The sequence below is a fragment of the Thermobia domestica genome, chromosome 13, assembly GCF_964235325.1.
Source record: "Thermobia domestica chromosome 13, izTheDome1.hap1.1, whole genome shotgun sequence".
NCBI classification, from domain to species: domain Eukaryota; kingdom Metazoa; phylum Arthropoda; class Insecta; order Zygentoma; family Lepismatidae; genus Thermobia; species Thermobia domestica.
The window spans coordinates 110,306,415-110,322,487 of NC_137466.1; the positions used below are offsets into that span (position 1 = coordinate 110,306,415).

General features: G+C 35.5%; 1 protein-coding gene across 3 annotated transcripts in view; it reads left to right on the top strand.

The window, feature by feature from the left end:
* Lasp (LIM and SH3 domain protein Lasp) overlaps window positions 1-16,073 on the top strand; it is a 164,564-nt gene that overhangs the window by 10,459 nt on the left and 138,032 nt on the right. The gene's annotated exons all lie outside the window — the stretch shown is intronic.

Genomic DNA, 16,073 nt, shown 5'->3' on the forward strand with positions numbered 1-16,073 from the left:
TCGGGAGGGGCTTTGCTAACTTTCGGGTGGGGGGCTTTGCCTGAAAATGTGAAAATTCTGCAAGATATTTCATATACTTTACTACAGTAAGTACGATTTCGGAGAGGGGGCTTAAGCCCGGAAGCCCTCCTAAATACGCCACTGTATATATGCAACACGTGCATTTGCGTGGAACGGCAAGCTTGGATGGTTCGGCAAAATCTGTCATAAGTATATTATTAAAATTCAATATTTCTTGTTGGAAACAGACTTCATGATGATGGTAGTTACATTTACTAAGCTGACCTTCTATTTGAATACTACATTCATAAATTATGTTTAGGTTGCATTAGTTTAAGGCCACATGGACAATGCTAAAGCAAATGGTCGAATAAGTCCGAGCACAAATTGCTTGATTGTTGTCAAATGCAAGAATTCAATTCTCGAATAGTAGTGAATATCTGTTCCATTTAGTAAGTTATCACAGTTTTGATATGAAAGTAGTCTTGTTTTTGTCAGAAGCAAGTTCCTTATCATTGAAGATAGAAATAAGATTTTTTTTAAAAAAAATGTTAGAAGATGTAGAAGAAAAATCAAGAAATAAAGATAAAAGAGCTAGTTGCACTGGAATTGCAAACTGATACATTGAGATTGAAGCTCGATAGTGAATTCTATAAAAAGGATTACCATCTTTCCTCAGCAGGTGTGTTTGCTTTATCTTTCATTATCATAATAGATTAACATTTCAAGAAAAAAAAAACAGACAACGGAATTGCATTTTTAGTAAGTATTTAAGCCTTTCTGAGTGCGCCTGTACTTACCCTCACCTTTGTTGTTCATACTGGAGTAGCATACTTAAAATCATGACTTCTGGAGTAGCATACTTAAAATCATGACTTCTAAGATTTGTTCTTTCTGGAGAAAGGGGGAGGCGGCAAATTATGCCATTGCACGAGGCGACATATCGAAAGAAGCGGTGATCGATAGCCAATCATCCGATGACTGGCGGAGTAATACCATTCTACAATGTTTACATCAGAATCAGAAGGTTCGTTGAATGAACTTTAGGACCTGAATATAGGATGACTCAATTTGAAGTAATGCAGGGTATTTCAAAATTAATATTAGGGTTTTGAAACTTTGTAGTATCTATTACAATTAACTTACAATTATAAATATTATATGAAATGAAAGAGCAACTCAAACAGTTTTGTACGCACGCATGTACATGCATTGTTTCTTCTGTCTGCCGTTAGAAAGAGCAAGTAGCAAAGATGGAGACTAGAGAGCAGAAAGCTTTTTGTGTTTTAGTAAAGACTGAACCTGTACAGTGCAATCGTCTGTGTGAAGAATATTAAGGAGACGCTTGCAACTACGTCTTTATCGTTTGCAGTTGCTACAGGACTAAAACCTACAGACTACGGTTTACGTGCCAATTTCGCAAGTGAAATATTCCTGCATAACAATGAAAATTTTCTGGATCGTGTTGTCTACAGTGATAAATCGACTTTTCACCTAAGAGCTAATGTGAACACTCATAATGTTTGCATCTGGCCGTCAGCAAATCCTCAGGAGATGGTACAATTGAAACGAAACTCCCCTAAATTGAATGTGTTTTGTGCCATATGGCGGAAAGTTTATGAGCCTTTCTCGCCTATCGGCTAGATGTGTGCCGTGTGATGAATGAATCTCACATTGAACACTTGTAGCAAAGACTGTTTGAGGTGCTCTTTTACTTCATGCATTGCTTATAATTGTACGTAAAATGTAATAAGTACTACGAAGACTTAAAACCCCAAAATTTATTTTGAAACACTCTACATTTCTCACCAACAATGTTGGAACTAAGATGTAAAAAGGAGAGAAAATTGTCCTTATAAAGTTATTGTTTACAACGATATTATTATTAGTCGAGACTAGAACTACAACAACAACACGAGTTAGTAGTCAAAAAAATGTAATCAAATGTGTACTCGGTGGCCCAGGTGGCCAAAGTGGCACATACAGGTGTGTCACTTGTTTAGGACACTAATTAAGATATCGGGATATTATTCTTGCAAAATGTGGTTGGACTATAGTTTATCATATTAATTTCTTTTTCTTCTGGTGTCGAATTTTCTTCTCAAATTTCACCCCAGTAAAAAATTCGAGAATTTTCTAATTTCGAATTTCCTTTACTTTTTCCCCCTGTAGCTTCCTTCGTTGTAGAAAGACATCCTTAAGACTTGCCAGGTAGATACCTCGGATGGATACCTAACTGTTGGCATCAATTGGACGGGCCTGCGCGCAGTGTTGCCAATTAGAGAAATTAAAATTCTCCTATATTTGGGCAAAAAATTAGAAAATTTTGTTTATAAATCCGTAGCTATACGTCCGAGTGCAAGTCAACTTACGCCAATCGAACATTTGTCCTTACTTAACAAACGAAAGTACAGATCGTTACAATGGGGTAATTAGGGGCCGCACGTAAAATTCGTATTTATGTTCTAGCCCTTGATTTTTCTAGTTTTTCCTTATTTTTCTGTTTACCGTAATATATTTTTGGTAATTAGAAGCTTTGTTCCTTAAATATCGCCACAATACTTGTAAGATATATTAGTGGTGTAGCAATGTTTAATTTAAGATAGTTTACGTCTGTCTGGTTGCAGTGTTGCCAGCTACAGAATATTTTAATTCCAGATTTTAGGGGGAAATCTTGGAAAAATTATATGTTTTGTCTCTATTATTTCCCTCTTGTTGGCTATATCGGAACAAACGCACCAGTATCTGGAAGTCTCGCCTTTGCTCTACACAACGCACTATAGAAAGTTTCAATAGGATAATTAGGGGAAGTACAGTTGAGGTTTACACTGGACCTTGTTTTCTAATTGGAAAGATAACTGTAATTTTTTTTAAAGGTAGAATGAGATATTTTTTATTGACATGCTTACTTTATTAGATATCGTCACAAAACTTGTAGGATATATTAGACTGATACCAAAGCTTATTTTAAGATAGTTTGTGTATGTCTGATAGTAGTGTTGCTAGCTACAAAAAAATTTAATTCCAGATTTTAGGGGCAAATTTTGGGAAAAATTCCCTTTTTTATTTCTATTATTTCCTTCTTGTTGGCTACATTCGAACAAATGTACCAGTGTCTAACAGCCTCATCCTTAGCCTACACAGTGCACCATAAAAAGTTTCACTAGAATAATTAGGGGAAGTACAGTTGAGGTTTATAATAAACCATGTTCTGGAAATGGTAAGAAAATGGTGAATTTCTGAGGTAGAATGAGATTTTTTTTTTTAATTTCATGCTTACTTTGTTATATATCGCCATGATACGTGTAGGATATATTCTTCGAGTACTACGGTTTATTTTTAAATAGCTTTCGTCTGTCTGATGGCAGCGTTTCCAGCCAAAACAATTAATTCCCGCTATTAGGTGAAAAATTCGGAAAATTTCCCTTTTCCCTTCTATTATTGCCCTCTTGCTGGCTACATTGAGACGAACGTACCACTACCTGAAAGCTTCTTCTTTACCCTACAGAACGCACCATAAAAAGTTTCAATAGGATAATTAGAGAAGCTGTATCCGGCATATTTGATTTTTGCCTCTGAGGCGTAAAAAGTGTCAAAATTTCATGTGTATGACAGAATTTTTTTCTTTCCCTCTTTGAATGGAAGCCAGCGACTTCAGGATTTCACTGTACCTTGTCAACACACCAAAGATTTGTTTAGGTGACTTGAACCCATATAACAGTAGTGGTGCTAGATACAAAAAAATTATGAAATTCGGTTAGGGAATTTTTTAAAACTTTTCACCCCTACATTTCCCTCAATAATTTCCCACTCGTTGGTAACACTGCAATGCAACTTACACCAAAAAATAGCCACATCCGTTTTCTTAAAAAAAAGGCCTTAACCATATCAATCGAATGAATAGTTTTTGAGCAATAAGTCACTAACTGGAAATGTAGAAAAACGCCAAAAATGACCTGGGACCGAAAGGAATAATCACACAATTTTGCTCGTATAGGTTCAAAGAAAGAAACAATTTGTAAGTTACGAGGGCTTCGACTCAAGTTCTGTTGATTGTTTCAATAATCTGCAACATAAATCAATAAATAATAGTTGCCAGAAAAAAAACAGACTTTTGAAAAAAAAAACATGAAAAAGAACTATGTTTTTTATTGAAAAAAACTTCACAGAAAAAAAACCGTTTTTTTACAACACTAGTTCCCCATAAAACCACTTAAAGGTTAGAAATGTTTATTTTTACTGATTTACTTAGTGCTAACAAAATTGTATAAGTATGCCGAATTTCAAGTTTGTATTCCAATTCCAAGTACGTAAATTATGAGATTATAGGTCTAAAAAAAGATCCATTTAAATAACATGCGTAAATGCTTCATCCCTCCTTTAGACCCCCTAAGAATTAAAAATATCAACTTTTGGCAATTTTCCTGTTGGTTAGTCCCGGAAAGCTACAATCTTCCAAATTTCAACTTTCCACGTCAACCGGAAATTTATGTCAGTTCATGAAGTTTTATATATATATATATAAAGCAAAGATGTTATATTCACAAGTAGATATGCTTTTACACGGTAAACTGCATATTGACTAAAAAATCATTTTGATTCTTTTTGTTTTATTACCACTTCCGTTTTAAGATTAGATAGTTTCGTTCCTCTTTCCATTTACTTATGGTTTGCAGTCATCTTATATACTTAATTCAAATTGATTCTGAAAAAACAGTTAATCAGTTTAGCTTCTCAATATGACTCACTGTTTTATTTCCTTTTTTTCTTCTTTCCTTCTTCCTTGGTTCGTAAGACGGTTATTCTGTTCCATGGTAGGGTCAAATTTAGGTATCTTTTTTTCACATACTTAGTAAATATTATAGTTGCGAAAATATTTCATCCAAACATAATACAACATTTGAAAACAACTCGGCGACCAATTTTCGTTAATATTTCATTTATGCAGTAATTTTAGTTGAATTTATGATTTTACTAATGTTTGATAACTTAATAACATACGTAGGTTGCTGATTGCAAACCATAAAGGTGCTCTGAGTTCCTTTGAAAAAAAAAAAAAAAAAAGCAGTAGTATTTGTATGCTGTTTTATATTCTGGCTGCAGCTGCAATACGTTGTGAAATACATGTTACGTTTATAATAATTCAATTCCGTTTAATACTAGTCTGTTATTTTTGAGACTTGACAGACACTGTACATAAATAAATACATTTTGACCTATAAATGACTGAGTCTCATGCTGATAGTGGGTAAAAAATGAGAGAGAGAGTACGGAACTACAATCGTTATAATAAACGCAGTAACTATTCATCGTGCAAATTCTCAATTACGATTATATTCACGATAAACTGAGGAATATTTTTCTTCTTTGTAGCTATTCTTTACTTTGATTGTGTCCAGTAGCGGCCGCACATTGGTTACCTACAGATACAACATCTCGTAACAACTCTCCATCACGACTCTGGAACATACTAAAGACATATTAAACACTTCTGAGCAGAGTATATACACTTGTTTAATAAAAACTAAATTACAATGTAGCAGTTTCGACTACTTAACATTGTCTTCATCAGACACACACGAGTCAGTGTCTGATGAAGACAACGTTAAGTTGTCGACACCATTACACTGTAATTTAGTTTTTAATAAACATGTGTATAATATCTCGTAAGTTTTCGTACTTCACCAGATATTATTCAACATACAAAAACAGTGGTTTGGTGTTACTGTAACTTAGCAATTCCAATATATTTCTCTTAAATCCTTCTCCATTTTTTAACAAAGTAATTACATCAATCACTTAATTGAACATGACCGTAGATAAACTAAATTTGCTACTTGATGTCCAATTCATGTAACAGTTACTGCCTACGTAGCTATTTCCTTCATTATGTTGTGTCATATAAGCAATAACTAACACAAATACAATATGTTGTATGTGTGGTATTTATTTTGCGTTGTAGACATAACTTGGCCAAGATTTTTTTTTTTCAAGTAAAATATGGTAGTTAGTGACTCCTTAAAGAAAATTCAAAGTTATCTCTTCGTTGAAATACTCAGTTAAAAACACAAATTACTATTATTCATAGTGTAAAGGATTTTTCATGATTTGATAACCCCTTTGTACAGCATCTGAGAATGACGTTCATATGGAGGTCAGTTAGTACTATATGTGGAAGAAGATCTAGGCCTATGTGTTTATTTTCAATTTTCCATTTCCAATAATTTTGTACAGCGCAGTAGTAATATATAGTTCTGATGTAACAGAAAAGATTTTAGGTTTCGTAAATCGAGTAAAAAGTGTTTTCGTATATTTATATAATGAAATGTATTTTTTAAATGGTTATTTTTCACCATTTTGTATAACGAATTGCATGTTGTTTTAAGCTTATGTTTCGGGACGTACGAACGAAACGAGTCATTGTATATTTTTCTTTCTTTTTTTTTTTTTTGTGTGTGTGTGTATGTGTATGTGAGTGTTCACATTTAAAAATACATTTTCTGTTGTTGCTGTCTCGAGACTGTTTTAACGTATTTAGTCGTGCGATTTAAAAATACCGATAAGTTATTGCAGCGCTCTTCCAAATATACCAAGCAGAAGGCTGTTGCCATTTTTGGTTAGGACGAGCTAGTTCCCAAGCAGACTCCTTCATAGGAAGGTCGTCCAAATGATCTTGAAATAGATAAATGTTGTATTTGTATATGGTAACTTTTTATGTCACAGTGCTAATACATTAGCACCACGATGGGAATTTACAATAGAAATGTTGGTTCTGTGGTCTTACACATAAAAGACTTCTAGTGGTACTTTTCGAGCAATCGATTGTAACGTACAAATGATATTTGCGCTGCAAACTTAGAGAAAACTTGTTAATATATTCCATTAAAAAATATTTTAAGTTTCCAGACGGTTCCTCTAGTAAGGTCTTAATCTGCAGTATACTACATGTCTGGATGTTTATATTACCTCTTAAGATTTTATTATCGTGTGTTGGGTTCCTTTCTAGCGTTTGCTTGGAATGACTTGTGAAAACCTGGCAAACTTCCTTGTTGTTTGTTGAGGTTTAGCACCCTACTTCAGCACCTTGGCTATATGAAGCATGGACCTACAGTTTACGCTGGAAACGAACCACTGTAATGCGTTTAATACTCTCCCATCTGAAATCGAGTTTTTGACCGCGTGCATCCCCAAATCACTTCGGGGAAGCTTTTGTTATTCAGATTCGTTTCACCTTCTTGTGTTCTATTACACTTTCATTTGTAATTTTCTTTGTAGTTCAAATTTAGGATAGAAATTTAAGAGCGACTAATTACTAATTTTGCCAAGCAAGTTAAAATAGAATGAGAAAATAGAATACGTATTGTATATTCTCGTTTACAGATTATTATTTTTTATTTATTTATTTATTTATTTTTTTTTTTTTTGTAATGGTATGTGTATGCCAGACTGAGATGAGAGTAAGTCATCTTGTAAGGTAGTTTGTCTTTCTTTGTTCATACGTGAATATTGGCAGAATAAGAAAACAAAAATAATATTCAGTTGTAAAATGTTCGAAATAATGTTAAATGAAAAGGGCTAGTAATGGGGATACAGGCTCCACCTCTTCTTTGCAGAATGTAAAATTTGGCACTCGATTGTATATAATTTCGCATTGTGTGGCTAGATCGTTCTTTGAGATCCTGCTCTGTGGTCATTTCCATTCCTTTCTCTGCAGTCTGCTACTACTATATAAGGTTAGAAGTGGACACAGGAATCCTAATATGTGTTAGCACAATTCTGGGTTAATTTTTAGAAACACTGTGTTACAGAATGGATATGTTACATCTATTTCCACAGATGGTTATATAACACATGGAGCAAATGGTATTACCATTTCCCATTTACGTCTGATAACGTTAGGTGTGATCTTAGCAACATGTGACAGCATTGTCTTGAAACAAGTAAAGAAAAAAGACGCCTTTGCGATCCGCACACTGGCTTTACCGTTTTCAATTTTTCATGCACACGTTCCAACCGCTGTGTGTACAATGTTGGGATGATCATCTACAGGTGATCAAGGACCGTGTGAAATACAGGGCATAAACGTTAATTGATGCAGTGCTAATTTTAGTTGTTTGTGAGTGCTGGAGTGGGTACATGAGCGTGTAAATGATGCCGTTGTGGAGTATCGCAAAGAACCCATTTATGGCATGTCAGCACTCTTCAGCAACAGTTCCTTTCCCTGACGATGAAATGGGCAAATGGACATTTGTTCTTGGCTTTGTTTGAGTTGCATCAATTCAATATGCAATGTAGGGGCCGCGGTGGCTCAGTGGTAGAGCGTTCACCTCTGGTGCTTGGGGTCCCGGGTTCAAACTCTGCTCCTAAGTGAACTTTGTGGTGGACAAACACCGTGTGCATGGGTTTTCTCTGGGTTCTCCCGTTGCTTCCCACTTTTCTTCATTCCACCATTTCATTCATCTCTCATCATCACCTTCTGCTTTAGCCTAACCGATATAACCGTGGGACGTAAAAGTCAAAAATTTCATTTCATTTCAGTATGCACTGTCTCAAGCCGGTGGAGAAATTGGTGAAAAGTTTCCGTATCGAATTTGAATGCTTCTCCCAGTGCCTCGATGCTGGGTACGATTCCTGGCGGGAACTCATGTGATTCGGATTCCACGTTAAGCTGTAGGCCCACGTCTCATATAGCCTCGCTGCTGAAAGGAACGCTAAACTCAAATCAAATAGAAAAATTTTAGTGCGTCGTCGTATGGCTTGTAAACGTGTCCCGTACGTGGTGGTCTTGAAGAGATTTATCTCCGTTGTATTGTCCACTTATTTAATGTCCCTACTGGATGCTGTTTCATTAGTCCCTACTGCCGACTGCTTTTTGTTTTTGTTTGTTTGTTTGTTTGTTGTAAAGTTTAAACTCAAAAAGTATGTAGGGCTGAAATACTTACGATTCGTTCGACTTAACATACTTACATTTCAAGTGCCATAAAAGTAAACTGAGAGACTGATTTACGTCCTCGTCTAACCTTTACGTCCATAACCAGCAGGCTATAAGAGAAAATACTATGTACGTATATTACCTTCCACTTTTTAAAAATGCAGACAGTGTGCAATGTCATAACATGAAAATCCCACTGATTTTTTTTTTTCGAGTACCTGCTGATTATAAATATATAAATAAATAATAGAAAATTTCCAACAGTTTGTGTATCTTTTCGTGAAGAAGAAATAGTAATTGTGGCTTTCGTGGAAATACAAGTTCATCTAACAGCATTTTTATAACTTATCACGCATCCCGAAATTTGCGCAGTGCACGACGCATCGGCATGGCCTGCCTGCTTTGTAGTCAGATACCGCGTTTTCCAGGTCTAGCAAATTAAGGTTTCCTTGTTGTGTTTGCAATAAATGAGAAAATTATCGAAATGAATAGGATGCGTACTATTTTCGTAGAAGAGTGTTTATATTATAGTTTAAGGTTGAATCTTTTAAAATATGACACAGAAACTTATAGTGAAAGATAAATAATTACCACTTGGTTGCTTCGTCATTCTTGACATACTGTATGTGGTATTTTGCATGGGCATGTTTGCTGTTTTGCCAGAATAAGCCTACGAATAGTGAAATCTGATTTAATAAGTTATGTATATCATTTTGCCCTTTTGCGGTTTATATTAATATCCTGCGTACGGAGTCACATTTACAAAGCAAAAAGTAGAAACATTATATGCTTATTTGCAAAGTAAAGAATAGTAATAACCCAATCAATACTAACATTTTATTGACAGCTATTAAACTTTTGACTTTTACTTGAAGTGACGAGAGACATTTAATTTGTAGGAAGCAACTGCAATGCATTCATTGTTTTGGTTTCACCTAACAGTTAAAAATTAGTTAAGTAATCGACAATGGTATATCCTGATTTAATAAGTAGCCAACTGCCGTATATTGTGATTTACTGTTGATAATGTCAATCATGAGACTGTGGAAAGTAACTTTCAATAATTTAGTAATAATCATCATTATCGGGCCCAACATAATCGTTACAAGTGAGCAACCCTCATTGTACTAGATCCACTGAGAGTGATTAAAGCAAATTATCTGAGTTTACTGGAATGGATTGTAGAATGTAATTAAAATAAAATGTAAATGATTTTTTAAATTGAATTTTTGTGGTAGTTTTTCAAATTTTAGGAAGAAAAAGATTATACTGGAAACTGCGTATTTATGAAATTTTTTAAAGCGACCCAGTAGTGCGTTATTTTGGATTTCTGACTTCACGAATTAATTCGTGGCCCTAGCTACGGCTACTGGATTTCACAGATATTTGAGAGTAACCTAGTTTGATTTATTTGTAATTCCTATCTTGTAAACTTTTTTTTAACTATTCTTATTTATCCGACAAAACAAAAGTATTTTATTAATTTTTCCGTCTCGCTAGGCATTTTAGATAATTTCATAGGGAATATAAAATAGAAAATTATATTATAGAACTGGAAAAGTTCCAAGGTTCTGTTGGGCGGAATCAGTGTAGTAGATGACCCCGTTTGCATTTATCAAGGTCGTACGAGAAGAGAAGGTGGCTGCTTAATTTTTCTTGTGCACATAGACTATATACTAGTGGTTGTTTTCGAATGCTCAAGGAAGTATGACGAATGCATTCTCATTTCGTGATAGATGCACTTGCACTCACTCATCTGTGATTCAAATATATTACTACTTTAGGTTTCATCACGTCGTATAGTCACGTTTTTATTTTTTTATTTTTTTTTAATGGTTTTGTTTGTAAAATATTTACATGCGAATACAATCGTGTGAAGACATGTCAAGAGGTGATGTTTCATATTGATTTATTGACATTTTCATGGAAGTAAGTCGTTTTCTGCTGTACTGATTAGAATTCTGGTCTTGAAAAAAAATATATCCTGATACTTTTTGAAAATGTATGTAACGTAATTCACTTGATAATATGACAGACAGTTTCGTTTTAAAATTTCGAAACAAAACATTCATAATTTTAGTAGCCTCAGGGAAGTGTATGTAAATTTTGAACAGAGAAAGTTACCTTTTTTCCGAACTTGCCCATAGCTATGCGAGGTAGCGTTATTTTCTTTAGTATGTTTACGAGATCCAAATCGTAGCAGTGTTGATTTCGCCTTTTTTCTTACTTTAGTTTGTGCCTTCTTGGCGTTTTCCAAATCTATTATACAATATTTTGATTTTGATAAATTGAGTCTGCTTAGAAACAAGAAATTATGATGGAATATGCCAAATTATGCTCGGTGGACTACATTTTTAATGAATATTTTTTAATTTGGACTAACACTAGTAAAGACTTATTTAAGAACACATGGTTGAGAATTCACGAATCTTACGCAATGGATGGTAGTGGACATCGCAACATGGCGCTTTTGTAGTACATCTCAAATAGGTTAGACAGTGTTCAAAGCCCTCTCCGCTTGTCTAGAGGGTATCGCGCGCGTCATTGGTAAACGGGCTTCCGGGTTCGATTCCCTGGGAGAGCATTGATTTGAATATATTACGTAGTTCGGATTCCACCTTAAACTGTAGACCCGCGTTTAATATAGACTCGATGCTGTAAATTTCAACAAGCAATAACAGCTTAGAGTTGAGTTGTAAAAAATCACCTTTAAAAAATCATGTTTGTTGATTTGTTTATTTAAATCGATTTTTTACTTAAATAACTAGTATTTGGTGCTTTTATTTTTTTAAAAAAAACTGAATACAATTTATATGATATTCCTTTTTAAAATGCTCAAGTAAAGGGATTTCAGTTTATTATTATTATTATTATTATTATTATTATTATTATTATTATTATTATTATTATTATTATTACGTAATATTCGAATAAGAACGAAATCATAGCTTTCCTGATACTTAACGTTCTTTCCAAGATGTTTCTCACGCGTGACAGTTATTCAGTAGCAGTATGTTATTGTTCTCTAAACATATAACAGTGGGCGGTCACAGTATTCCTGAGAATTCACTTCATAATAATCAGACGAAAGAATATTACGATCATCTTGATAGTATTTCTTTTTAAGCATCTTAATTAGTAAAGGACCAAACGTGTATAATATACTACCATTTTGCAAATAGCAAAAATTTTGCATTGCGTCACACAGCTATTATCAAGGGTGCCCATGTTGTGGTTTTCAAGGGGGGGGGGCAATTATAAGCTACGTTTCAAATATAGTTTCAAATTTTGCTGTAACTAATGTAAAAATTCTATTGGGTTTTCGATATTCCCAAGTACAATTTCTTCTAGGAGGGGGCGACCGCCCCACCTTGCCCCTCCTGATGGGCGCCCTTAGCTATTATGTATCCTTTTTAAGAGGATTTTCTTTTGTATATATGAATTGCGTATGGATATTTGATTTCAAGTTCTGCACTCAGCGTGACACAATAATACTACAATATGCAGTCTTGTAGTAAGTAGTGTTTCTAACCAAGAATGGCTTTTCTCAAATATAATTTTCATTTTCCTTCCAATTTATAGTATCCCGTTCGTAGCACGGGAAAAGGTGCAGTGATTTTTATCTTTTTTACTTTTACCTCTCACATTGATGACCTTCAGGCTAAGGGAGACTGATGACTAATGAAAGTAAATGATTTTTTTTGTGTGTGCTCTTCCGTGGGAATCGAACCGGAAAGTGTAAGTTTTTTGGAAAATATAATATGAAAGTTATATTTCACCCCTCTTTTTCACCCCCTTAGGATGCGTATTTGAATCGAAATGAAAATATAGAAACCCAATTCGACCCAAGTTCTCCCTATGTCTAAAAATCATTTGAGACGGTTCTGCCGAATTGTTTGTGAAAATTTCCCCTCTCTCTTTAGAATATGCATTTCAATTCAAGTATAAAATTAATGATAAATACCAAGGTCAACCAAGTTATATTTAAAAATTTATTCTAAACAGTCTAACAATGTCCTCAGTCCCGTTATTTTATAAATACAAAATAGGAAATTCAAATATTAGGCCTACAGAAATGTTCTTCCTTTACAAGTAGAATTTTAGAAAATCCTGGGTCAAGTCTCAGCTTATCTTCCATAACGATTTTATATACCGAGTTCCATGTGCCTAATTTGACGGGTTCATGAGGTACATATTTTTGTCATAAATTTTTCCTCTCCTCTTTTAGGGTACGCATTTTTGTGAAAATGAAATATAAAAATTCAGTTCAAGTCAAGACTAACTATGCTCGAAAATACATTTCAAACAATTCACCCATTTTTTTGTGATGATGAAACAGACAATGTTGATGTTACCGTTTATATATTGTAATAACAGAAATTGTCTCCCCATTAGAAGCGAAATTTTCTAAAAGGCCACTTTAAGGAGGAAGTTTCATCTTCGGTGACTCGTGAGATACCCTATTTTTGGAATACCTTTTAACTCCCTCTTCCAACACCTTTAGAATAGGTATTTTAATGAAAATAACACGATAAAAATGGGCTCGATCCAAGTACTAACTACATTTCAAACAAACAAACAAAAAAAAGTATTTCAAACAGTTCATCGTTTCTTCGTCATTATAAGACAACGTCGATTTGAATGTAGGGAAAGAAATTACAGTATTTCCTTCCCTTCTTAGAAGCGGAATTTTTTGAAAGTACTTGAACACATGTCCCAAGTATTTTTAATGAGGAATGTACAGTGTGATCTGGAAGTGGGCGTAGGGCGTACCCCTAATTGGTTTTTTCTGACGGTTTTAGGTTTTATCCACATTTGTGTGATAACATTGCTTGGCATTGTCTAGTAACATGTGATACAGCAGACACTGTCGTGATACAGCAGGATGGAGTACCAGCGCACTTTGCGCTTCACGTGCGCAATTACCTTAATCAGACGTTTCCTGGCCCTGGATTGAAAGAGGTTGTGCATATTCACCAGCTCCTTTTGCCTGGCCTCCAAGAAGTTCCGATCTGACGACACCAGACAATGTTGCCTGGGGTTTCAAAAAGCAACAAGTAAGAAACACTCAACACCACACAACGCAGGAATTGCGAGCAGCTGTGGAACACACCTTCACCATTGAGACTCCGGAGTATCTCCGCAAAACCTCTGTGAGAACTTGGCGCAGAATTCAGTTGTGTTACGACATGGATCGTGATCATACCGATGTTATGACTCTTAAGACTCCTAAGACTTCAAGGTAACTGTGTACAGACATTCTACCATAACTAGCACTACACTGTTGAAACTAAAAGGAGGAACGCCCATTTTCGGACCAGCCTGTATATATCAAGTTTCATTTTCCTAACTTAAAGAAACTCTTAAAACACTGTTTTGTGTACCCTCTTCCCTTAGGACACGTATATTAATCAAGTGACACGATAAAATCCCAGTTCAAGGTACATACTAATTAATGTTAAAAGATGCATTTCAAACAATTTAATATACTAGCATCAGTTACCCGCTTGGCTGGATTAAATTAAGAAAAAATAGTAATATGTTCCGTTACAGCGTTTGCACATATCCCCGGCAATACCGGATCCGGTTCCGACAATGCCGGCGATAAAATCGACGGCAATGTAATCAAATGGTAGCTTGCACACGCTTTTCGACCCGGCAAAAAAGCCGGTGGAACTCCCGGGACCGGCAAATGCAGTCCGACAATGTCGGTGTCGGCTCCGGCTCCGGTTTTGTCGGCGGCAATTTTTCTTATACATGGATGCACACACAGCCAGAGCCGGCTTGCTGACAGGTTTCTTCAATCTAGCTACAGAAAGTGAGTGGCAAGACGTTGTGTATTCTTGTTCCTTTTCCTGTATTTGGATTTTTTGTTTACTTCAAGGAGGGGCGGTGGCTCAGTGGTAGAACGCTCACCTCTGGTGTTTAGGGTCCCAGGTTCGACCCCAGCTCGCGCCGCGTGGACTTTGTGGTGGACAAACACCATGCTCGTGGGTTTTCTCGGGGTTCGCCCGTTTCCTCCCACTTCCTTTATTCCACCATTCATCCATTTCTCATCATCACCGTCTCGTTTAGCCTAACCGACATAAGCGTGGAACGTAAAACTTAAAAGATTTTATTTCATTTTTGAAAAAGCACAAAGAGAACAAGAAAATTTCCAGTCTTGTGGTTGCATGCTGCTTTACCCTGTAGATCATAATAAAAATATTCATGTACTCTGTGTCTAGTCTAGCATTTGTTCCATAGAACGATTGTGGACTGAGTGAGATATCGTTTGTTTATTGCTGGACTCATGTTTTCTCCTTCACGTTCAAACTCAAACTACTTCTCGGCACCGGCATTACTGGGATGTGTCCGGGACATTGCCGGTGCCGGCCCCAGTTTTGCCGGAGACATGTGCAAACGCCCTTAGTCTGTCACTTTTTACTATTACTAAAGCGCTCTTTGATATCGGTCATTTTCGATTATTTTTATAAATCCCCCCTGGCCTCCCGATGTAATGGGGCACGGCATAAGAAGTGTCATTGTTCATCTCAGCGACCCCGAAAACTATGAATTTGACACTGATATTGGTAATTTCGATCAGCTTTATGTATCTCCCAAGCGGCGGGGCTGAATTTGGATTTAAACAGCATTAGAAGTGTCACTGTTCATCTCAGTGACCACGAAAACTAGATTCTTCACTAATATCGGTCATTTTCGATCATTTTTAATTGTCTTCCCTCCCCCTCACTTAAGTTATACCGTCAAAGTGACATAACAAAAACCATCTCAGATTCGAACCTTATCTAAGTTGAAAATTTGATCGAGATCTGTCGGGTGGTTCAAGAGTTATTAAGTTTTATTTATTTTTTTAACTCCCCTTCCCTAAGCTTTATCGTCAAAGTGAATAGATAAAAGCCATCCCAGGCCCGAGTCGAAATGGTGGGATTTTCCCCATTTTTTTTTCTATGCCTGGAACAATTATTTCATGATATGTGTATTTTTGAGTGGCTAATACTTATGATATAGATACTCGTTTCGATGCAGCAGTGAGCGAATTGGAAGTTCCTGGTTCCTGATCTAGTGATATTTTCTGACAGTTTTAATCAACTTAGTTTTTTTTTTTTTTTTTTTTTTAGTTGGAAGTGTTAAAGATGAT